This window comes from Sciurus vulgaris (assembly GCF_902686455.1).
Source record: "Sciurus vulgaris genome assembly, chromosome: 3".
Lineage (NCBI taxonomy): Eukaryota > Metazoa > Chordata > Mammalia > Rodentia > Sciuridae > Sciurus > Sciurus vulgaris.
This window is the reverse complement of record NC_136463.1, coordinates 133,073,656-133,096,679: the sequence shown is the minus strand read 5'-3', so window position 1 is coordinate 133,096,679 and position 23,024 is coordinate 133,073,656. Positions and strand designations below refer to the sequence as shown.

Below are 23,024 nucleotides of genomic sequence, written 5' to 3'. Positions count from 1 at the left end.
AGTTGGTTGAAGTGGCCCAAGCGACTCCATCTGCACATAGTTCTCTCTGGTGAGATCCACTGGGTTAGGTGTCTTGGGAGGTTACTGGCAAGTATAGACTCAAGAATCATTGAGTGATTCAGTGACTGTAGATTTTGTAGCGGGTCTTTAATGAAAACCAAACAAACTTTCAAGGATAAATAAGCAAGAGGCTATCAGCTAACTCAACCTAAATAGCTTTCTTCTGGAATCATGTATGAATATATATATTTTGGGGGGTTCTTTTTAGAAATACATGACAGTAGAATCCTTTTTCACATAATAATACAAGCATGGAGTCTATCTTGTTCTCATTCAGACCCCAGTAGCTCTCCCTCCTCTTCCCTGTCCCCACCACTTGCTCCCTTCCCTCTATCGACCTTTCTGCCATTTACCCATAGTTATTTTTTTTCAATACTTTTTATGGATTTTCCTCACCTTTGTGAATCTTCTTCAGGAGAGTAATTCTTCAGAAAGAATCCCAAGTAGGAATGCCAGTTCTAGATATTTTTCTTCATTCACACTGCTTTTATAGTATCTGGTATTTTTTGAATTAGAATAGACTATATAGCACTGAAGCTGAAAAGATCATGTTCTTGCAAGGAGCAGCAAAATATCTTTTTATTTGTATATAATAACCATATTTACCTTACACTCTATTTATTATTGGTTCATATTTTTAAGCAAAAATGATAAAGGTAGTTTGTATAAATTAATTAATTTCCTCTTCCATGATACTAGCCATGAAAAAAATTTCAGATAACTGGCTCCTTTTCACAGAAGCCTGAATAGCATTCACATATAACAGACTAGAGATACTGGGAAGCTTCCCATGTTCTGATTAGCTATTTTTTGCTTGTAGATCTAGTCATACAGATATTTATCTGTCTCTGTATAGTTTTACATCCCACAGAAGCATGTGCTTTCCTTTTCCTGAGGAATCATGTTTTGGAAGTGGCGATGTAATATGCATTTCCTTTGGGTTGGAAAAGAGGAAGGAGCCTTACGTATTACAAGGATGATATTGGGGTAAGGTAGAGCCGAGGATAATAACCACACTTTCCATATGATTAGAAGGGAGGCACTCTGTGTGCAAAAAGATTGTAGGGTGAGAGATAAAAAGACAAATCCACCACATAAGCAGGATTTACTGTGCAGTTTTTCTTGTTTTGTACATACTGAAGTACCAGCATTGTAATCAGTGCTTCATGTTTGGGACATATGATTAGGAAAGATGCAGGTAATCTTTTGAACGTGTGGTTTGCAAGCTGTGGTTTCTTTAGGCCTCCCACGGTTACTTGATCACAGAGAAAAATGTGTATCATTTTCTTTGGAGAGAAGATTTAAAAATGGGCATAGCACTAGAACCTTGATGTATATAGCTCAATAATTCTTGCTTTATTAATCTCTACATTTCAAAAGGAAAGTTTTTTTTTTTCCCTACCTACACCAGAACTTGAGTAGAAAACATTAGAGATTTGCATTTTTAAAGAAGTAATAAATGGGATATATTTTACATTTAAATTTTTGTTTTCTTTTAGCTGTCATTCTGATGTGGTTTTAAAGTTGATAAAATTCTAATTGTAATATGTCAACTCTGAAAGTCCATCCTTTTTTGGTTATTGAATTAAAGTAATGACAGAAAGTTAGTACGTCTCTTCCTTTAAATATCACCACCTAGCATTTATACCCGACTGTGTTGTTTTTAGTGTGTTAGTTCCCAAGCCTTGGTTTATAACTGTAAAGAGCTTTCAAAAGAAAATAGTCTTGATATTTATTATTGTGTGTAAATAAGATAGTGTGTTTTTTTTTCTCTCCTTAATATGAAAGCTCTTGGTGGTGAGGAATGCAAATATAAAATGCGGAAACTCAAATACCCTCAAAATGCCTTTTAGATGAAGCCTGGATTTGGAGCAGGGTGAACCGCCGTGAGTCAGCTGTCTTGTCAGGCTCTGGTCTCAGAGCCGTCACCCGCTCCTTCAGTGACCTTGGCCATCTGGGTCTGGTTGCATTTTGGTTCTCCCCCTTGACAAGTGGAATTTCTTTCCACTCACCTGTTTTCCCTGAATGCATTTTGGGAGAAGGGTGCGATATACATCTCAGTTACCAGTAACACTTCTTACTCAGAAGTGAATTGAGAATGCCATTCACTGATATGTCTTTTGACCTTGTCGTCCTTACCAAAAATAGAAAATAAAAACCTAAATTCCAAGTACATTTTAATGAAGTCCTCTAGAAAAAAACTGTGCATTACCGTGTGAGTCTTGTAGTCAATGTAGATTCTTTTAAATATGAAAAGTTGGCTTAGCAAGTTGGCAGCTTGAAAATCCTTGCTTTATTAGTTAGCAAATGATTCTGGCTTTTATCACATTTTATTGTCAATCTCAGTTTTTGGGTTCCTAGGAATTCAAAATTATATGCTCAGCTGACCCTTTAATTAGCTCTCATTCTGTCTCACATGATTTATAGCCTGGCGGCTCACATATAAAAATGATATATGATTTAATGAACTGGAAAGGCAGAATTGGTTCCCACCTCCAATTTTTAAGTGCATCCCTCTAGTTGGTGATTGGAGCGCTGGGGGCAAGAAAAGCAGCAGTTACCTCCCTTCATTCAGTTATCCCTATAAGGACAGGAAGGTTCAGTTTGCTGTGATTTGTGATATTTTGCAAATTTACTCTTGTTTTATTAGAAAACACAAGAACATTGATTCGGTTATCTCAAAATAGTCTTTTAAAAGAAATATGACAGAGGCTGCTGACTCCAATTCTCTTATTTTGCATTTTTGTTTTATTGCTCTAAATGCAAATAATGCAGGGGATACAATACCACATTTAATATGCAGAGTTTGCTTGTGTTTTAACACTGTTAGTCCATTAAATTCGTGTTTGTGGATTACATTAGTCAATGATTGAGGCCATGGGTTACAGCAGTGGATGAGATGGGGTCCCTTTCTGGGAAAACAAATAGCAAGTGATAAATGAATGCATATACACAGTCATTTCTGATGGGCCATGGAGCGAGTGCTCTGATGAGCAACCTTAAAAATTTGACTATGTTGAATACCCTATGTAAGTGGAATCATGCAGTATTTATCTTACTGTGACTGGCTTCTTTCATGTGCATCATGTCCTGAAGGCTTGTCCATATTGTTGTATGTGGCAGAATTTCCTCTTCTTTTAAGACTGAATAGTATTCTATTTTTAACACACCACAACTTTGTCCATTCACCTATAGTCAAAAGTAATGTATTGTACCCTTAATAATTTGACGAGGGTACACCTATGTTGTGTTTTTACAATTGTCATATCATCATCGTTATCATCAGCATCAACTGCAGACAAGGAGCTCTGAGACATGTGTGGGGATGAGAATGTGCTATAGAACTGGTATCAGCTAAGGAGCTGCTAAGGGGGGACCCCCTGTCCAAGACCCACATGATACAAAGTCTTTGGAAACAGAGATTCCCAAGCATAAGGCACAGAGAACACAGATTCCAAGCAGGAACAACTTAGCAATTAGGAGGAATGCAAAAGGAAAGTGGGGATGAGAAGCGACAGTAGGGTAGGAGAGGCAGCCACTGAGAATGAGAGGACCAGACAGCTCAGGGGTTTGGAGGCCACAGAAAGAAGTGCCAGTTAGTGCCACATTCCTAAGACTCTTGCCAAGATTCTCCTACCCCCACCCACTAGCACCCACAGGAACTGGAATGCACATGTTTAGTTCATGCAGTGTTTACATCCAGGACCAAGCTTAGTGGTTTAGAGTTCTAGGGCCAAAGCAGACAGAGGTGGCCCTTTAACTCAAGGCTTCCAATGCCATTCCCACCCAATTATTTTGAACAATTACAAATAAAGGTGAAAGTTGTGTAAACTCCTTTTGTGTTATCTTGGCCACTTTTGTGTTCTTTCTTTTCTCTTTGTGTACACATTTGGCTTTTATTGTAATAGAACATTTTAAAGTCAGTTTCAGGCATCATGATATTTCACCCTTAAATACTTTGGTGTGTATCTGATCATGTGCAGGACATTTAGCAATACAATAATTTTATCTATGATCCAGTCCTTTGTGTGTGTGTGTGTGTGTGTGTGTGTGTGTGTGTATGTGGTCACCTGATTTATAATGTAGGTGTCATTGAATTGCAGTAGTCAAAGGAAGGCCTTTTCAGTAAATTTTTTCAGGTGGTTAACCATTGCGGAAAAGGTACTTTATCCTTACTTCATGCTGTATACCAAGTATCACGTTGAGTAGGAACATTAACAAAAATATGAAAAGCAATAGTCAAGATGCTAGAAGCTGACATTTGAGGATGTCTTCATGAGCTTAGGGGAGGTAAAATTTCCTAAACAGAACCAAAAAGAACTAGTCATAAAATGTAAAATTTATAAATTGTACTATGGTAAAATGAAGGGGGTGTGCTTATCCAAAAACACTCTCAAGAAAGGAAAAGGCAAATCATAGAATGGAAGTATTTGCAAAGCACATGGCTGAGGAAGGACTGATGTCCAAATTAAAGATCAAGAACAAAATCAAAAATCAAACTACTCTTGTCATAGTTGACTTGTGCTGTCATAACAAAATATCACACAACAAAATAACAGGCATTTGTTTTCTCACAGTTCTGGAGACCAGGAAGTCCCCAGTTCAGTTCTGGTAAGATTTGCTTTTTTTAATCCAGTCTGTTTTTAAATTTCCCTAATTGTTTTGATCACATCTTCATTTTTTAAATTGTCCTATTTCTTTAGTCTTTTCTAAATTGGAATAGTCCTGCAGCCTTCCTTGTTTCTTAGGATGGTGACATTTTTTAAGAGAAGCCCATTGCTCTGCAGAGTATCTCTCAGTTGGTTACATTTGATGTTTCCCTCACAATTAGATTTCAGTTAAATATATTTGGCAGGAATACTCCATAGGTGATATTGTGAACCTAACAGGGTTCATGATTTTATTGTCCTAATGCTGGTGATTTTAAACTTGTTCACCAGCTAGAGGCAATCTGCCAGATTTTCACATTGTAAGGGTAGCTTTTCCCCTTTGCCATCAGTAATCATTTGCAGGGGGATAATATGAGGCTCTGAGTATCTTGTGTCCTAATAGCCTTTCACCTGGTGATGTTAGCATCTGCAGAGGCATCTTCCTAGAATCAGTTATTACTATGGTGATTGTAAAACGATGACTTTCTGTTTCTCCTTCCATAGTCTTCAGTTGTCGTACGTACATTAACTTCCTCTCCCTCTCCCTTTTAAAATATCAGAGTGGACTCAAGTATTCTAAAAAAAATTCTTTATGTCATCATTTATTCTGATAGTGTAATTCTATCACGTTTGACTAGTAAGAGCCCCTCCAAGACCAATGTATTTAATCAGCTATTGAACTCTTCCTTACCTCCCCAGCATAGAAGGTGGTTCGGGCTCACTTTGCATCTTCCCTGTCCCAGACCTGGGGCCACTGATTTCTCCTGTAAATTTTGGTTTTCTTTTAGTGGGGAATTATGTTTAGAAACCAACATCTGGGAACTAGGGGATATTACTACTGCAGTATTATTACACACACGTGTGCACATACACAATCATGAGTTCTTTCTGATGCCTCTAATTCTAATCCAACATGATCTTTTCTCCTCCTGACATTCTATAATTGTATTTCTCTCCTTCTGTAGAGACAACCCTGATCCCATTATGGAAACATTAATATTTATTCACTTATGGCTACAATAGCTCCCCTCTGTAATTTCAGAATTGCCATACCAACACCAGTACCAAAAACAAACATTAATTTCAAGATATCTTTGCAGGTCTTTTTGTACTTAGAATTTATTTTATTAAGGATATAAAGTCATATGCTATGTTCTAAAGTTACTTGTATTATTTTTCTATTTTCTTCTATATGGTTATTTATTTGTTATATAATTAGGTTTATTTCTTTCTTTTTGAATTCTTAAAGTTTTCTTAATATGTAAAACATTAACATGGTTCAAAAGTCAAAACTTTATAAAAAGGCACATTCAATATTGCCAAATTTTAGAATGTCATTAACTCTTCCTTTTCCTATCCTCTTTTCAAATATCAGTATGGACTCAAAGATTTTTTTAAAATCCATTTTGTTATCATCCATTCATGTTATACATCCCTATGCTTTAAAACCTTTTAAATTTGTTTCTTTTAAATTTAATATTTTAAACATATCTGAGAGTTTTATACTATTTTTTGGCAGGATACTGTGTTTTCTTTGCTTTTTAGATGTAATCATTGATAGAGTATGCTTCTCACGTGCACTGTTTCTGAATTTGAAGTAGCTTCAAAGAAAAACAAAATGATCATTTCATTTACATGATTTTTCCCATGTATTCTCCTGAAATAGTCAAAATACATGTGCACACTTGGGGAACCAAAAGACTGAAAAATGAAAAATATAGTCAAGTAGTTAATAATTTCTGAATAAATTAAAATCAAATGAAGTATCTGTTTGCACTTACCCTGTGTGTATGTGTGTGTGTGTGTGTGTGTGCGTGCGCGCACGCCTATGCATGTAACTTTCTCAGGATGTTATGTTTTTATTTAAGGACTATATAAAAACTGTCAGTGTCCAGGCGATATACCTAAAGAAATGTAAAATAATTGGTTGTATATATTTTAGAAGAATATTACTTTGAAAAATATTTTATATGACATTGTTATTTTTGCCCCATACCAGAAAGGTTTTGGATGAAATAAAATATTTCTTGTTGAGGTAATATAAGAAAAATTATTTCAACTTAGCATGGTTTAATCATGTACTGTGTGTTTGGTTAGGCCTTGGGTATTTTCTCTAAGCATATCTTTCATTCTTGGATGCTTAGATTATTAGTGTGGAATGTGAAGGTTTTTGTAAAATATAGACTTGACCATTTAGGTTGGTAATTTAGATTGTCAGCCTGAAGAGCATGCCAGTCCTGCAGTCCCAGGATGGCCAGGGTATGGATTAGCAGACTTCCAGGAGGATTTGGGTTTCACTTTTTTGTCTTGGTAGATGAAGGTGGGCTAGGTAATAAAGGCATGATGACTAGGATCCTGCCCTTTCTCTTCATAAAACCTAATCATGTTTCTCTTAAGTCTACAAAATTTCCTCTTATCTAAATTCCACTTTTGAAAGGTTTATGCATATTAACATTTTTTTTTACATGCAAATACTGACCCTGGAAGGGTTAAGCTCCTTTCAGCCATTTATAGGGCAGTCTCATTCATTTTAATCTGATTGCCTTTCTTCTAAATCCTCGAAGAGCTGCAATGGGGCTGCATTTTTAAGGGGAAAAATGAGTATTTTGTAGCATGGAGAACTCAAGGAACAATCTTGAGATGGATGCCTACCAGAGTGGAGAAGCAGGAGAATAGGCAGCAGGGGAGGGCATGATAGGTGAGAGAAGGTTCCTTCATCAGTATAGCCAAAGGCCAGACTTTCCCTATTTTGCAGCTTTGCATAGGGCTGCAGTTATCCAGAATCACCAAAGATACCAAATGGGGCTCATCTTCCTAATACTAACACAATTTAACTAATCCGATTGTTTTGCTACTCTTGAGACTTGTCCATGGAAGGGTCCTGCTGCAAAACCTCAGATCCCCAGTTGAATGTCATATGAAAGCAGTCTTGCCTGTATTGAAATCAAACTCCACATCCTATCATAATTTTTTCATGCCTCATGCTCAAACTATTTCTCTCTGTCATAAGAATTAATAATCTTCAAGGTTCCACATGCGTGAATCTGAGAACTAGCAGGCACCTAAAGATTTTCTCTGTCAGCCTCTGTATGCGTCAACAAATTGAGGTCTCAAGAGACAAAGCTTGGACCATGAATTGGTTTCCCCACTCCTTGTCTCCAGGTTCACAGTTTGGCCTTTTTGCTCATATACCAATTACTTGCTACCACTGAACTGATCTCTCTTATTTCTCTTGGAAGGAGCATTGGAGCAAGCTGGATCAGGAGAGCCTTGATATCTGCTTATAAGGAATTGTACTTTTGGAAAATTATAAACCATTCTTTCTGTTTCTTGCAATTACATCTAAGAATATACGTCTGAGGTAGATTTAAAAAAATAATTAAGATGATAAACCCATTTTTATCTATTTTTTTTTTTTTCAAGCAACTTGATCTAGTCAGTTTTGGAATCCTTGGGAGATGTTCATGCAATTTTATGGATCTTTACTTTGTCAGTAAAATTCAGTAATAAAACTGTGGAGAAGCATGCATGATGGAGTCAGTGTGCTTGCTTATCATATATTAGCTACAAGAATTAGGGACTGTTCCTGCTTCCTTATTTGGAAAATGAGGAAAGTGATACCTACATTGTAATGCTATAAGAGAATGAAATTAGATAATGTCTAAAATCTGTAGCCCAGTGCCTGGCACTTTGTACAGGCACAGTAACTCTAACTAGCATCATTGTTATTATTGATATTGCCTGGAAAAGGAAGTCTTTAGAGACCAGGTAGCCTTGGTTTGAGATTCAAGTACAATTTATTTTCTATTTTGTATCATAATATTTTCCAATATTTTAATTGCCTGATGTTTTTGTCAGCTTTTTCACTGCTGTGACTAAATGACCTGACCAGTACAACTAAGAGAAGGAAGAGTTTACTTGAGGGTTCACAGTTTCAGAGGTCTTACTTTGTCCATAGAAGGCTAGTTTTGGAGGTCTTAGTCTATAGAAGGCTGCTGGTTCCTTTCCTCTGGGTTCGAGGTGAGACTGAACATCATGACAGGAGAGGGTGGTGGAGGGAAGCATCTCACATCATAGTAATCAGGAAGCGGAGAGACTCCACTCTCCAGATACAAAATATATACCCCATAGCCACACCCCCAACTAATCACTTCCTGCAGCCACTCCCCACCTGCTTCCAGTTACCACTCAGTTAATCCCATCAGGGATTAGTTCACTGATTAAGACTCTCACAACCCAATCATTTCTCCTCTGAACCTTCTTGCATTGTCTCACATGTGAGCTTTTGGGGGACAGACCCCACATATCCAAACCATAACACCTGAGAATATAAATCCATTCACTTTTTAAAAATTATGGTCTCAAGAAGTTTTAGCTCATAAAAAAGGTCGAACAGAAAGTACAGAGTTCTCATATTACCACCCTCTCTGCCCTGCAGTTTCCCTATTGGTGACCTCTTGCATTGGTGTGACACGTTTGTCACAGTTGTAGAAACAATAGGGGTACATTAGGTGAACTGAAGTCTATAGTTTACCTTAGCATCCCTCTTTCTGTTGTACATTTTCTGAGTTCCACCCTCTGGCTATTGTCACGTGTCTACCATTGTCAAGTGTGCATGGTAGAGAAGAGTTGTGCTGTCCTACTGATCCCATCTCCATCTCTTCTTTTCTCCCTCTGCAACACCTGGAAACCACTGTGCTTTTTTGTCATCTCCATTGTGCTGTCTTTCCCAGTATGGAGAATTTTCAGATGGACTTCTTCCACTTAGCACTGTGTTGAAGGTCCTTACATGGCTTGACAGCTCATTTCTTCATATTGCCACGTGAGTATTCCGTCCTCTGGATTCACCACATTTTGCTTAGTCATTCACCTTTTGGAGGACACCTTGCTTTGTTCGGAGCTTAGTTTTGGAGATTATTCATCAAAGTTCTGTAATCATTTTTGTTTAGGTTTTTACGTGGCATAAATTATTAACCCATTTATGTAAAGAACCAGGGGAGCATTTGCTGAATCCTGTGGTAAGATGATGTTTAGCTAAGAAACTGCCAACTGTCTTTCAAAATGGCTGTACCATTTTTCATTTCCACCAGCCATGAATGAGGACTCCACATCCTCTCTACCATTTGGTGTTGTCAGTGTTTTAGCTCTTCCGGTAGAATTTAAGCCATACTAATAGTCATGTAGTGAAATCTCTCTGCTGTTTTAATTTGCATTTCCCGAAGGACATGTGATATTAAGCCTCTTTTCTTATGCTTATTCATCATCTGGTCACCTCCTTTGGTGAGGTGTCTATTCAGATATATTGCTCTTTTTCAATAGGTTCTTTTCTTCTGGTCAGGGTTTAAGAGGTCTTCGTATATTTTGGGCATTTTTTAAAAAATCAGTTACATGTTTTGCGTATATTTTCTCCCAGTCTGTGGCTTGTCTTTTTATTTTCTTAGAAGTGGCTTCTCAGCAGAAGTTTTTAATGTCAGTAAAGTTCTACCTATCAATTGTTTCTTTCTTTCATGGATTGTGTTCTTGAAGTCAGATCTAAAAACCATCTCCAAATCCGAGGTCACCTAGATTTTGCCATGTGTGATCTCTTAGAAGTTTTATAGTTTTGTATTTTACACTTAGATCTATGGTCAATTTTGAGTTAATATTTTTGAGAAAGGTCTAAGGTGTTACATATCATATTATATATTGTATAGTATATATTGTTATTGTTTTGCATGTGTATGTACACTTGTTAGTTTATTTAATTTTAATTTTTACTCTGGTAAGCGAATTAACATTATTTCTGAAGAAATTTGTCAAAAGGTATTTTCATCACTTGAAACTTGGGAGAAGTATTTTCGTAAACAAAAATCTCTTCAACTGGTGAAGAAGTGTTATCAGGCTGTGAAGTTGTTTATCAGTAAAGCATTTTGACATTTGGTCTTTTACTGTATTTTAGGATGATTTAGAAAGACTGGCATGTGTGATTTAGAGTTGGTTCTATTTCTCAACTGAAACTACTAGTTATTAAAAAAGTATAGATCTTATTCAAACAGTTGTGCTCTTTTATAATTTCTTTTTTTGTCTATCTATCCTTTGGGTTACTGTTTAAATGCTTTTCTTTCTTTTATTCTTCTCTTCTTCCTTTTCTCCCCTCTCTCAATCACTGCACTTGTAAAAAACCTTAACATCTGTTGACATTATTGATCCTAGGAATAAAAATGTGAGATGATCTCTGGAAATATTTCTAGGCACAGAGCCCGTACCATCCATAAAGCCCATATATTTCAAAACATGAAAGTTTTGTGAAATATTTTGAGATATACAGTTACCAGTGATTTGGCTATGTGGGCTTGTTTAAAGGAAAGGCTTTTAAGTTCTTCAAGTGCTTTGCATTTTTCTTATTCTCAAACTCCATGAAAACCAAGAGCCATTCTTTTCCTCTCAGTGTTTCCATTTAGACTCTCTTAATACATTCTTTTTAGGAGCAATGCTGCTATTAACAGTATGATTGCTTGCTTAGGGTCGAACCAAATTGTCCGAAAGACAAAATTGGATAAAGGATTTTAAAATGTTTTTATTTAATCAAACTGGAAGGCAGAAATGGGGTCATGTTTTACTTTTAATAAGGAGGTTCCAAATAAAGGCCATTATCCTTAGATTATGTTGTAATACATTGTGCTCGTGGTGAAAGAATTAATGACCAATTTAATAATTAGCATTTGGATTTTGATTCAGCTCTCCCTTGTAAGATGCATTTTTAACTATTAGGTGTCTGTGTTTTCCCATATATTCCTGTGTACTGTTTGCTCTGTATGTGGCAGTACTGTATTGACATAACAAAAATAAATAAGTAGACTCAGCAGTTCCACAGGCATATGTACCTGTGTTCCCTAAACACAAGAATATTTAATAGCAGCATCTTACATAATAGTCTCAACTGAAAAATGCATAAATGTAAATTTATAGTAAGCTGTATGAATTGTGTTGTGTTCATACAAAAGATTGCCACACATCAATTGAAGGGCTTCTAGGTTGGTTCCACAATCTGGCTATTGAGAATGCGGATGATGACACATAATGGGGGGTGGGAGGGGGGGCAAGAATGGAGGAAGGAGGGACTGAATAGAGGGAAAAGAGGGGAGGGAGGGGTGGGGGGAAGGAATAAATAACAGAATGAATGAAACACCATTACCCTATGTAAATGTATGATTACACAAATGGTATGCCTCTACTTCATGTACAGAGAAACAAGATGTATTCCATTTGTTTACAATAAAAATAAATTTAAAAAAAGATTGCCACATAGAAGTGAAAAAGAGTAATTTACAACTATAAACAGCAATATGGACAAACCTCCCAAAAGAATGAATACTATATGATTTCAATAGTAGGAGATTTAAATCAGTTAAATCTAATCTGTGGTATTAGAAGTCAGAGTGATGGTTACCCTTGAGGAAGGTTCTAGGGGGCCATGAGGAGGCCTCTGGGATTTTGATAAGATACCACTTTTTCTTAATGCTGATTACATGGGGAATGCTCGTGTGACAACTCAAAGACTATTTGCTAACGATTTCTGTTTGTATGCATGTGTGTTAGGTTTTAATAGCATACTGCAGGAAAGGCGATGCTTATGTCAACTGTGGCTCCAATGAAGGCAAAATGTAAAGGGTAGCTCTTAATAAAAGGGCTAGGAACTATGGGGCAGTTCTAGTTAAAAGATATGTGTGTATATACACCACAGTTTCTTTATCCATTCATCAATTGAAGGGCATCTAGGTTGGTTCCACAGTGGGTGGGAGGGAGGCAAGAATGGAGGAAGGATGGATTGTATAGAAGAAAAGGATGGGTGGGAGGGGGTGGAGGGAAGGAAAAAATAACAGAATGAGACAAACATCATTACCCTAGTACATGTATGATTATGCAAACGGTGTGACTCTACTTCTTGTACAACCAGAGAAAAAACAGTTATACCCTCTTTGTGTACAGTGAATCAAAAAAAAAAAAAAAAAAAGATTTGTGTGAGGGTTAGTTTATTTTTTAAAGGCCAACATTTAAACAATATGTTTGATTATTATTTATGTTTGAGAATTACATTCTTCAAATAAATCACTATTTATATTTCCATAAATATGAAACATGAATTTCCCATTGCTAGAAATGCATCATCATTTCCTTAAAATAGTAAATGTGCTGTTATGAAATCAGCTATAGAATATTTGAATTGATGAAGGAGATGCTTCCTTCAACAACTCACCATTGCTCTCAGGACAGAATTCTAATTTCTTGGGGAGGTACCTGAGGACCACTGTGATCTGGATCTCACCGAGCTCATCACGCTCCTTCTCCAGGACACCTGGCAGTTCCCAGAATGCTCTGGTTCATCCACACCTACAAATCTTTGCTCTGGATGTTGTTAGTGCCTTTCTTCTTCCCCACACTCCTACCATATTTATATATTTTTAACTATTTTACTTCTCCTAGGGCTTAACACAGTATCTGACACATGGTGGGTGGTTGGTAAGTTGAAGGCAGCTTGAAGGCCTTGTCAGTCTTTTATAGTATACTGTAACATTTTACCTCCTTAAATAATCATCTCTTTGTTAGGTTCTCGGTTCGTCTTTGGTCTACTGTAGTCCTTACAACACAGTAGAAACTGAATGGGGTTTTGAATGGATGAACAATTCGAAGCTTTGCTTTGATACATAAATCAGAAGTTAACTATAGTTGTCTTTGATGTATGCCTTATGACATTTTATTTTCAAATTTACCTTTCTGATCACATTACTTACAGATGTAAAAGCAGTTAATATGTATTTTGAGTCTGTATTTTGTAGGTAGGTGCTAGGCAGTGAGAGAAATCCAGGCAAGTTAAAGAATTTTATTCTGGATAATTTATAAAGCAAAGTTTTAAAACATAGGACAAATCAAAACAAAAACTGCCAACTCATCCATTGTGCATATTGTGGAGATATACTGTGCCACTGACCCCAGGTTTAGGGGAGAATGATATTACTTAGAAGGCACCTTTTGGGGATATTTTTGCTTCGTGGCAGAGATGTCAATAGTGTTCCTTGCTTCATAAAGATGGATGGGGCCCGGGTAAGTGGTGTCTCGGTTTTCTAAAAGGAATGAAATCACTCATCAAGTTAGAGCTAAAATGGTATCTGTTCCTTGTTAGCAAGCCTGCCTTCCACCTTCAACACTGCAGAAAACCCATGAGTGCCTCAAAGCTCTTACTTGCTCTGCTATTGTTTTATTTGTGGCTTTATAGAGTAGTATCAAGAAAGAGAGCACTATCAGTCTTTGTTGAAATACTCTTTTCCTTCCTAATACTTCAGAAAAATTTCTCTCTTGTCCTTTTAAAGATTGAACTCCATTCTTGTTTGACAGAACCAAACCCCAAACTCTGTGGTATGTGAAGGTGGGTGCTACATTTTGGACATCTGTTTTTCATACTTTGCTTCTTTATCTATTTACTTCTAAATTTAGACTCTCATTTCCTGGTCATGTGGCTCATAAGAGGTGATGTAAAGCTTACAAAGGCGGATCCCCCAAATTTAGTTATGGATAAAGCCTGCAGAGTTGAGGGAGGAGATGGCATCAGAGCACTGACAATGATTTCTGTGGTCTTGAGAGGAAGGAGGTGGTGGGATGTTACTGAGGTGGTGAAAGCAAAGACAGTTGAGGCTGGAAGATGGTGAAAACCCTGAGTAGGGAAGGGAGGGGGTATTGCTACCTTTACTAGACCTTCTCACCTCTTTGAAAATGAAGTGGCTCAGGGGGAAGCAGGAGTTGGCAGCAGGGGAGTGAAGTGGCAGAAGACAAGAAGGTCCATTCCAGAATGGTTTTGTGAGTCGCCTTCTGGAATGTTTTCAGCAGCCATCTTAAAACATCGTTGCTGCCTAACTAATAAAGTCGGGACACAGCTAACTTGAGCTTCAGGATAAACACTCAAGTAATTTAGAAAAGAGGAAATGAGAAGCTTTTTGAACTTGTCTTTATACTTTTAGAAGAGTGAGGTGGTTTATTTTGCTAATCTGTATTCTTTAGAAGGAAGAGAATTGTGATTTCATAGTAACACATTTTTGACTATCACAAAAGAATTGCCTTGACCACAGCTCAAAACCACCAAATATTTATTTTTAGGCTACACTTAGACTGAGTGAATTTGCAATTTATTTTTATTTCTGTCATTTAAAAATAAAAACCAAAACAAGACAAAATGGGAATGCCATTGGGGACTGGACTGGCTTTGCTTTTGTAAATGGGGGATTAGGATTTGTCTGTTCTATAAAGGACACACAGCATTTAGATTAGACATAATCTGATTGTATTGCAATACAAAGGCCATTCAAGTCAGTTCAGTGGCCAGGGCCTGTAAACACCATATGACCACTGATTGGTCCAGGGAAGAGTATTTAGAGAAAGATAATGATGAGTTTTAATCCAAATCCCCAAAGCACAACAGCTGTGTCTTCAAATGAGTTTTCATTCTGACTTCAGAAGAGATATTGTGTTTCTTAGAAGATGAAAAATTCAACTCTTCTTTTCTTATTCACACAGCAATGATGTCTCTTTAACATTTATTTGATTAGGAAGTTTCCTTACCTCAGATTCATTTTAGAATAATATAGATATTTTCAACATGTTCGTATATTAATATAAAATTAGACTGACCTTATAATTTATTGTCCAAAGAAAATACCTTTTGAGAGTGAAAGCTAGTATTATTAGTAGTAGTCCAAGGACAAAAAACATAAATGAAGAATGTCCTAGTCAAACTACTATGCGTGGCCAACTTGTTTAATTCGTGTTTTTAATCTAAAAACAATTCCTACAATATATTCATAATGTCACTCTTAAAATATCAGAGAAGCCAATATCTTTTCCAAGTGTGATTTATAATGTGTGGTGCTTTAGAAGTGAAAAAACAAAAACAAAACAACAATGACAAAAGGCATGTGGTCACAACAAATTTTTTAAATGCCATGTTTAAACATGATTCACATGTTTTTTTTTTTTTCTTCTTGTGGTTCCTAAATACATTGGTAAGCCTAGCAAGCATTTATTCAGTGTTGATTGTCTACACATTGGTGTTTTCCTAATTTTGTTATTCATATTGCACATGTTTGAAGAATGTTGTGCTGTTCTGTGTAGAATATTCTAAGGAATAGAAAGTCATAACCAGAAAAGGTTAAAGATTTAACTATTATTATTTTTGGCTAACTCCTAAGCATGTCTTATCTTTTCCAAATACAGTTACCCATATTTTCTTATCCTGCAGTTTTAGTAACACAGACTTCTCCCTCAGCTCCGAAGTGTCCCTGTTGGCTTAAATAATCATACGCTCTGTCTCTTTAGCTACTGGGGAAAATGATTGATTTTCCTACTGGTAGTAAATGAAGCTGTAGCCTTAGGAGGTACTGCAAATCATGTAAAGATTTTTTTTTTTTTTTTTTTTTTTTTTTTTAAGCCTCAGGGTGAATACAACACCTAAGCTCAGAAAGTTGGTATAAAGGTGATTTTGATGATGCTGTTGAGCTGCTGAATCAAGCCAAACCCTGTCCCCAGAGTTTTTGGTTACTTGAATCAATAAATCCCTTTTATTGCTCAATTCTTTTGAGTTGACATTTCAGTTACTTTCAATCAAAGACTTTCAAACTAAAGAATATTTTAAAATAATTGCAAACTATTTGATTTGCAAATATTTGAAAAATGTCATTTGATTTTTGAGAAGAGGAATGGCATGCGCTTTAATGATTGATAAAGGAAAGTCTTAGAATCTGGTATCCAGTCAGAATAGATTTGTACAAAAAGAAACAAAGGAAACAAAGAGAAAGGAGTGTTCAGGGGGACCAGGCGCACTTGGTGAAGCAAATTTTGATAAAGAACCAAGGAAGACTGAAAAATGAGCTCAGCTTGGTGGCCTTAAGTGGCATGGAAAAGATAGCTAGATATAAAATTTAACTTGTCTAGTTGTGGCAAGCATCTTCATCTTTATCTGTAATTAAAATTCACCTATTTGTGTGAGACTTGCACATAATAGAGCATAGAGATTCTATGTGATATGTTATATTAATAGAAGATTTTGATTTATGAGGACTAAAATCCAGATAGAAGAGTGGGTCTCACTCATCACTTCACATACTTTATCCCACATAGGAACTTAAGGGGTGTAAACTGGAGTATTTATTTGGCTAGGATTTTATGAGCAGCACAAAGTTATCTTTGATTCATTATGAATTTTGAGCTCTTGAATACTATTTTGCTTCCCCCCCTCTCTTTCTAAATGAAGAGAACCCATCTGTAGAGAAAATTTTCACACACAAGATGAAGTCTGCTCCCCACAACATGCAAAGTCATACAATCACAAAAAAACCTTTTGTATCTTCAAAGCCATATTTTCAGAAAATTTTACAAAAAACCTGGGACTGGCTTTATATGTAATTGAGCTTACTCTTTCATAAGCCCAGAGTTCCTGTTTGGATGTGTTTGTTTTTGTGTGCTAAAGAAAAATTCCTTAGAATGGGAAAAGGTATTCCGATGACAATTTTCTTAAGACTTAAAGATCTAGGATCTTTGACCTTTCACCAAAGCAGAGATGTTTAGGTTCATTCTGACCCAGCTTTATACCCAAAATGGTATTCATATGCCAACCATTAGTTTCAGACTAAAATCCAGAAGTCAAAGAAAGTTTTTGTTTGTTTGATTTTTTGGGTTCCATATGTAGAGATGACACTCTGAGTGCTCATATCCATCATGACATGTTTTAGCTTTTTTGCTGCTGTAACCAAAAGACCTGACGAGAACACTTTTAGAGGAGGAAGAGATTATTTTGGGGTTCATGGTTTCAGAGGTCTCAGTTCATATTTGGCTGGCTCCATTCCTCAGGGCTCAAGGTGAGGCTGAACATCATGGTGGAAGAGTGTGGGGAGATAAGTGGCTCAACACATCTCACCAGGAAGCAGAGAGAGAGCTCTGCTCAACAAGGACAGAATATATACCCCAAAGCAAACCCCCAGAACCCACCTCCTTCCTCCACACCCTACCTGCCTTCGCTTACCACTCAGTTAATCCCATCAGGGAATTAACACACTGATCAGGTTAAGGATCTCTAAACTTTCTTGCATTGTCTTACACATGAGCTTTTGGAGGACACGTTATACCTAAACTTTAACAGCTTAGAAGTGGTTCCTTCAGTGAATATAGAACTTTATCATACTCTTGATAGCATGATCTGTGTTTCTGCTGTTGCTGTTGCTGCTAATGAAGTCAGACGAAATATTACATTTTTCATCATTATTATCTTCATCCTATTTTTGAACATTAAAGCCCTTTGCCAATAAAAATTGGTTTTGTGTTTTAGTCTTTTGACTTTTGCACAAACTAGTTTAGGTAAAGTATTGTATTAAGTTCCACTAATATAAGAACTCTAAACTGTGGAATGACCTTGCTTGGAAAACATATGGCTAATGGGAGTGAGAACTATCTTCTTTGAAGAGGAGGCATAAGAGACCTGAAAAAGGAAGGAAAAAAATCTATTAGCCCATCATTCCCTCTAGTTTATGTAAATCACTGTGTTCAGTGGAATTTTATTCAACTTATTACCTTAATATAATATCCATTTTAGGAGTATATTATGTAGGAAATTATTTGCTTTCATGGGAAACTGTAAATTTTTAATATTTAAAAATAAAAATTCTGTAGGCTTCTTTTGAGCATATCATGGTCCTCAAAAAGAGGATCATAATGCCATTAGTTTGTAGGAAACTTTCCACTGTCTAGTGGAACATAGTGAATTTAAAGCATATGTTATTGCTGATGAATTATCTCAAGTTTGTCTCTTGGGAAATGACAGAGGCACTTTTTTCCTTGTATCTTACTTCGTCATTACGGTCAGACTAATAAATTACAAACTCTACCACCTCATTGAGATAATCAGAATTAAGATGTTTCTTAGGGACCCCTTTTTGAAATCTATCATTAATCATATTCTGTAAGAACTATAATCCAGACAGAACCAGGAATGCTAGTTTATCTGACACATTCCAAGGGAGAAAACAAGTTGTCATTTTGTTTATCCTGGGTAAAGTACATCTTGGTAAAATGGCTAGATAAGGTATGACATCTTAAAATTGCTTCTTATTTTGATCTCTGCCAAAAGTCTGTAGAATCTGCTGTGAAAATGTGATGTGTTCTCACCAAAGTAGAAGTCACTTAACAAGAGTATTGTTTTTGGTTCCATGTGCATTTTTTAAAGCCAGGAGATATAAAGCATAAAAATAACTGAATTATTTATTGGAGGTTTTGATGCTCTGTAGTCCTTACCTTGTTCCCAACCTCCTGATCTCTTCACTCATTCTTTGTTGGAGGAAACCCAGGTGTCTAACAGGATGTTTTAATTGGATTATGTGAACATTTTTGATATTAAATGAAGAACTCTAATTACAAGGAGCTTTCTAGTTGGCCCCAAATGACTCCATTTATATATTTCTCAAGAAGTGGTGTAGATAAATGGAAAGAGAGGGAGGGGTGGGAAAGGCCCTGTGCCCTGATAATCAGGGGTTTGTGTCCACTGTGACCTGTGCTGACAGTTAGGAGTTTGTATCCACTGTCAACTGTAGTATGATTTGAGGACCGCCTGTACAGATTAGTAGCCTTTCCTTGAATATATACTTTGAATGGAAAAAGGAAAAAAGTGTGAAAACTTTTGCTAAAAGTTCCACTCAGAGTCTTATTAGGTCAAAGAGGTTGAACTGATGTGGATTAATTTGAATTTTTTGCAGTTGTTTATAGAATAGGAATGTGCAAATGTGGAGTAATAAGTGAGACTTCTCAATAGCTAATAGTATAATTAGGGCTTTAATGTCTTATAGCCTCCATTCACAAAATTTCTTTTCCAAACTCGGAATATTCATAGCAAAAAGCAAACACTCACCAATCACCCCCTTATAAAACTCTGAAAATTTCTTATAGTAAATAGTCAAAAACACTAATTCAACAAAGAAATTTTAAAATACCACTATAGACTTATAAGAAATTGGGTAAAGAAGAAAATTACATATTGAAGTTATGCATTGCAGCAAAAATGTATTTATAGATATTTATAATCCTGAAAGATTTCATTGTTTAAAAGTAAAATTAGAAAATAAATGAGCGAAGCATTCAACTTTAGATATTTGGGAGGAAAAAAAAAACCTGAAACAAAATAACAATAAATTGAACTTAAGTAAGAAAGAATAAATTAATGAAAAAGACAAAATACAGAATTTAATGTCAAATCAAATGAGAATTGATTAATCAAAAACTGGGTTAAACTCAATCAAATAAACATTTGATAAACTGAATCAAGAGAGAGAAAACAAACAAATTTGAGAATTAGACAAGTAGCTAGAGTCAGAATTAAAAGATGTGCAAATATACTTGAAAATCTTGATGAAATCTACATGTTAATTTTCATTAACAAAACTAAAGTCATATTGTAAACTAGAAAAGTTTTAAGTAATTAAGTAATTATTAAATTATTGCACTTTTATAAAAAGCTCTTACAGCTCAAGAAAAAATATCAATTGAAAATTTTTGTGCATATGTATGAGTGTATGTGTGTGTATGTGTATATATGTATATACATATACTACATATCACATCTCAATGTGTTTGAAAAGTCTGAAACATAAATTCATTTTTGACAGCATACTAAATAAATTTTCAAAAAAATATGCTCAGGATATTTTTCACCAACTTCAGTTGCCTTTTCAGTGGAAGTACCTGATGCAATATGCTTAATTTTTAATCTGAAATAAGCGCAAATCTTACCCCACAGAGTGTTCGGAAATTTTTGCCTGTAATCCCATGCAAAAATAGTATATTAATAGAATTCGTAAATTCTGACTGCTGTTGCCTTTTTTCCATTCTCCCAGGGAGGACAGGTCAGAAGACCTTTGACGTGTCCTTGGGGTTTGGACATCAGCATCTCAGCAGTGACTCCAGAGACTGAAAGCTGTCAGGCCGTCCTTGAGTGTCTAGGGATTGACATCTCATGATGTTTTACCCACCTGTCCAAAGGGAGAAGTAAAAGCCCTTCTAGGTTTTGTCCTCTTTAGGAACATTAAGTCAGATTGGCCAAGGGAGGAGTTTAAGGTTGGAAGGGGCAGGGAGCAAGGTCCCACTCATTTTATGGGTGATAAAAGAGAGGAAAGTACCAGGCCATTTCCACCCCTGTGGGGACCTCAGGAAGTGATAGGATCTATGAGCAATGGGTACATGGATGACATGGGAAGGGGAGCTGTGTGTTCCAGGCACTGAACGTTTCCAGAGTCTGCCACTGGCAAGGAGTGACTGGAGCCACCTGCCTTTGACCTGTCCTTGAGGTTAGGATAGCAACATCTCAAGGGTGACCACAACAGACTGAAAGCCAGCAGCCCAACCTCAAGTTTGCTGAATTTCCTGGTGTCCTTATAAGACCAGAGCAGGAAGGAGTGTGAAAAAATAAGTGTTGACAAATGGATACTCAGAACCAGGCTTTATTTTTAGAAAATTAAAGCAAGGTGACATTAAGCTCTAGGTTGTGGAGTGAAGTGTGTGTGTGTGTGTGTGTGTGTGTGTGTGTGTGTGTGTAAACATATATATATATATATATATATATATATAATTATACTCACATATCTCTGATATGCTGGGGGGAAGCATGAAAATAATAGCTGAGTTCTACAAAGAAAGGTTTAGGGTAGAGCAGTTCCCATGGACAGGTTTGATGTGTTTCCAGGTTTATCTTAGCTTTACAATCTTATGAGCATTAGGCTCAGCACTGAGGACAAGAACCTTCCTATCCATTCCTTTGAGTATTGGGATGGTGAGTGACCTGTGTGTGCTGTGTCCCCTCTCAGGCAGCTCTGCACAGTGAGGCAGAGTGAACTGATCTCATGGATAGTGTGAGAATTCAAATGAAATTATAGGGCAGCACACTGTATCAATGCTTCACAGTACTTTAAAAGTCCGAACATTTTGGGAAAGGGTATGGTTTATGTTTATGTATAACACTGAGAGACAAGCAAGGTTTTTAATCATGATTGCTCAGAAATATCAGTTAAGTCCTAATTTTAAATACAATGATGTTTAATCAAGAGACAGTAAGTGATTGTGGTAATAACTTAGAGGACCATTTAATGAAGGCATAATAATTATAACAGCTTATTTTAAACTAAAAGAAAAATGTGTTCTGCTAACCTATCAGGTGGCAATGTTTAAATTGAGAGAATTCTCTAAGCCCTGCTACTAAATCATTTTAGCATATCTTCTATACTTAATTTCTATTGAGGTTAATTAAGACACATGGAAGAACCTGCCCTTGTGTAGGTAAGAGATGCAAATTTTAGTAAAACCGCACATTCATGGATTTTAGAAAGATCTCCATCCACAGGAGCAGGGAAATGGAAGTCTCTTTAGTGTTTCCTCCCCAATACATGCTAAAACATGTGCAAATCCACAGGTACACACTCATACATACTCAGTCTGCACACACTTATACAGACCTCTTCCTGCTCAAGCTGACATGCACAGAAACACACATACTCTTCCTTAGGAGAACACACACAACCTAAACATTCAAGTAACCAACACACATACACATACTTTCTCTTTCTTAGTTTGAGACATACGCGCGCGCACGCGCGCACACGCGCACACACACACTCTCCAACTGACATGAAAACATACCCATGCATACAAACATACAGAGAGCCAGTCATGCTAACATACCTATATGGCCCCATTTGAATTGACAGGCAGTACAACACATGCTTGTGCGCGGTTGCGTGCACACACACACACACACACACACACACACACTCAAATTTCTCCACATAAACAGCTATGAATCTCCTTCTTCTCCCTATTGTTTTGTAGCCAACTTCTGATTTTTCTTTGGTTTACTTTCTTGATGTTGGACTTAAAGGTGTGTGACTTAGACCAGTTATTTCATGTGATGACATTTGGAGTGAGACTGGAATTTGATATTAGCTCATTTTTATTATTTGCAAGTAGTTGAAGAAAAAGAACTTCATGAACTTAGACTGCTTTAATATGTGAAAGTGAATGTTGAGGAGATTATGTAAGTAGATGAGGAAATTGCCTTTCATATATATTTGTTGAGTCTGCAGGGTCAGATGAGAGGTTGGCAAAGCATCTATCATGAAATTCAAGAAACAGTTCTCTCCTGACTTTGCTGTATTACAGATCAAGGTTCTTATGTCACTGTGTGCTTTTTGTTACCTGTGTTCATTGATTATGATAATTGGCTAATTTAGAAATACTGTGCAACAGAACTGTAATATA

General features: G+C 36.4%; 1 protein-coding gene across 7 annotated transcripts in view; it reads left to right on the top strand.

Moving 5' to 3' along the window:
* Positions 1-23,024, top strand: part of ZNF385B (zinc finger protein 385B) — a 361,157-nt gene that overhangs the window by 22,321 nt on the left and 315,812 nt on the right. Inside the window, exon 2 of one of the 7 annotated variants that reach the window (XM_079132970.1) lies at positions 9,443-9,531. The exons of the other annotated variants lie outside the window; for them this stretch is intronic. The gene's annotated coding sequence lies outside the window, so the exon portion shown is untranslated. The remainder of the gene's footprint in view (positions 1-9,442; positions 9,532-23,024) is intronic. 7 annotated transcript variants of the gene reach the window in all.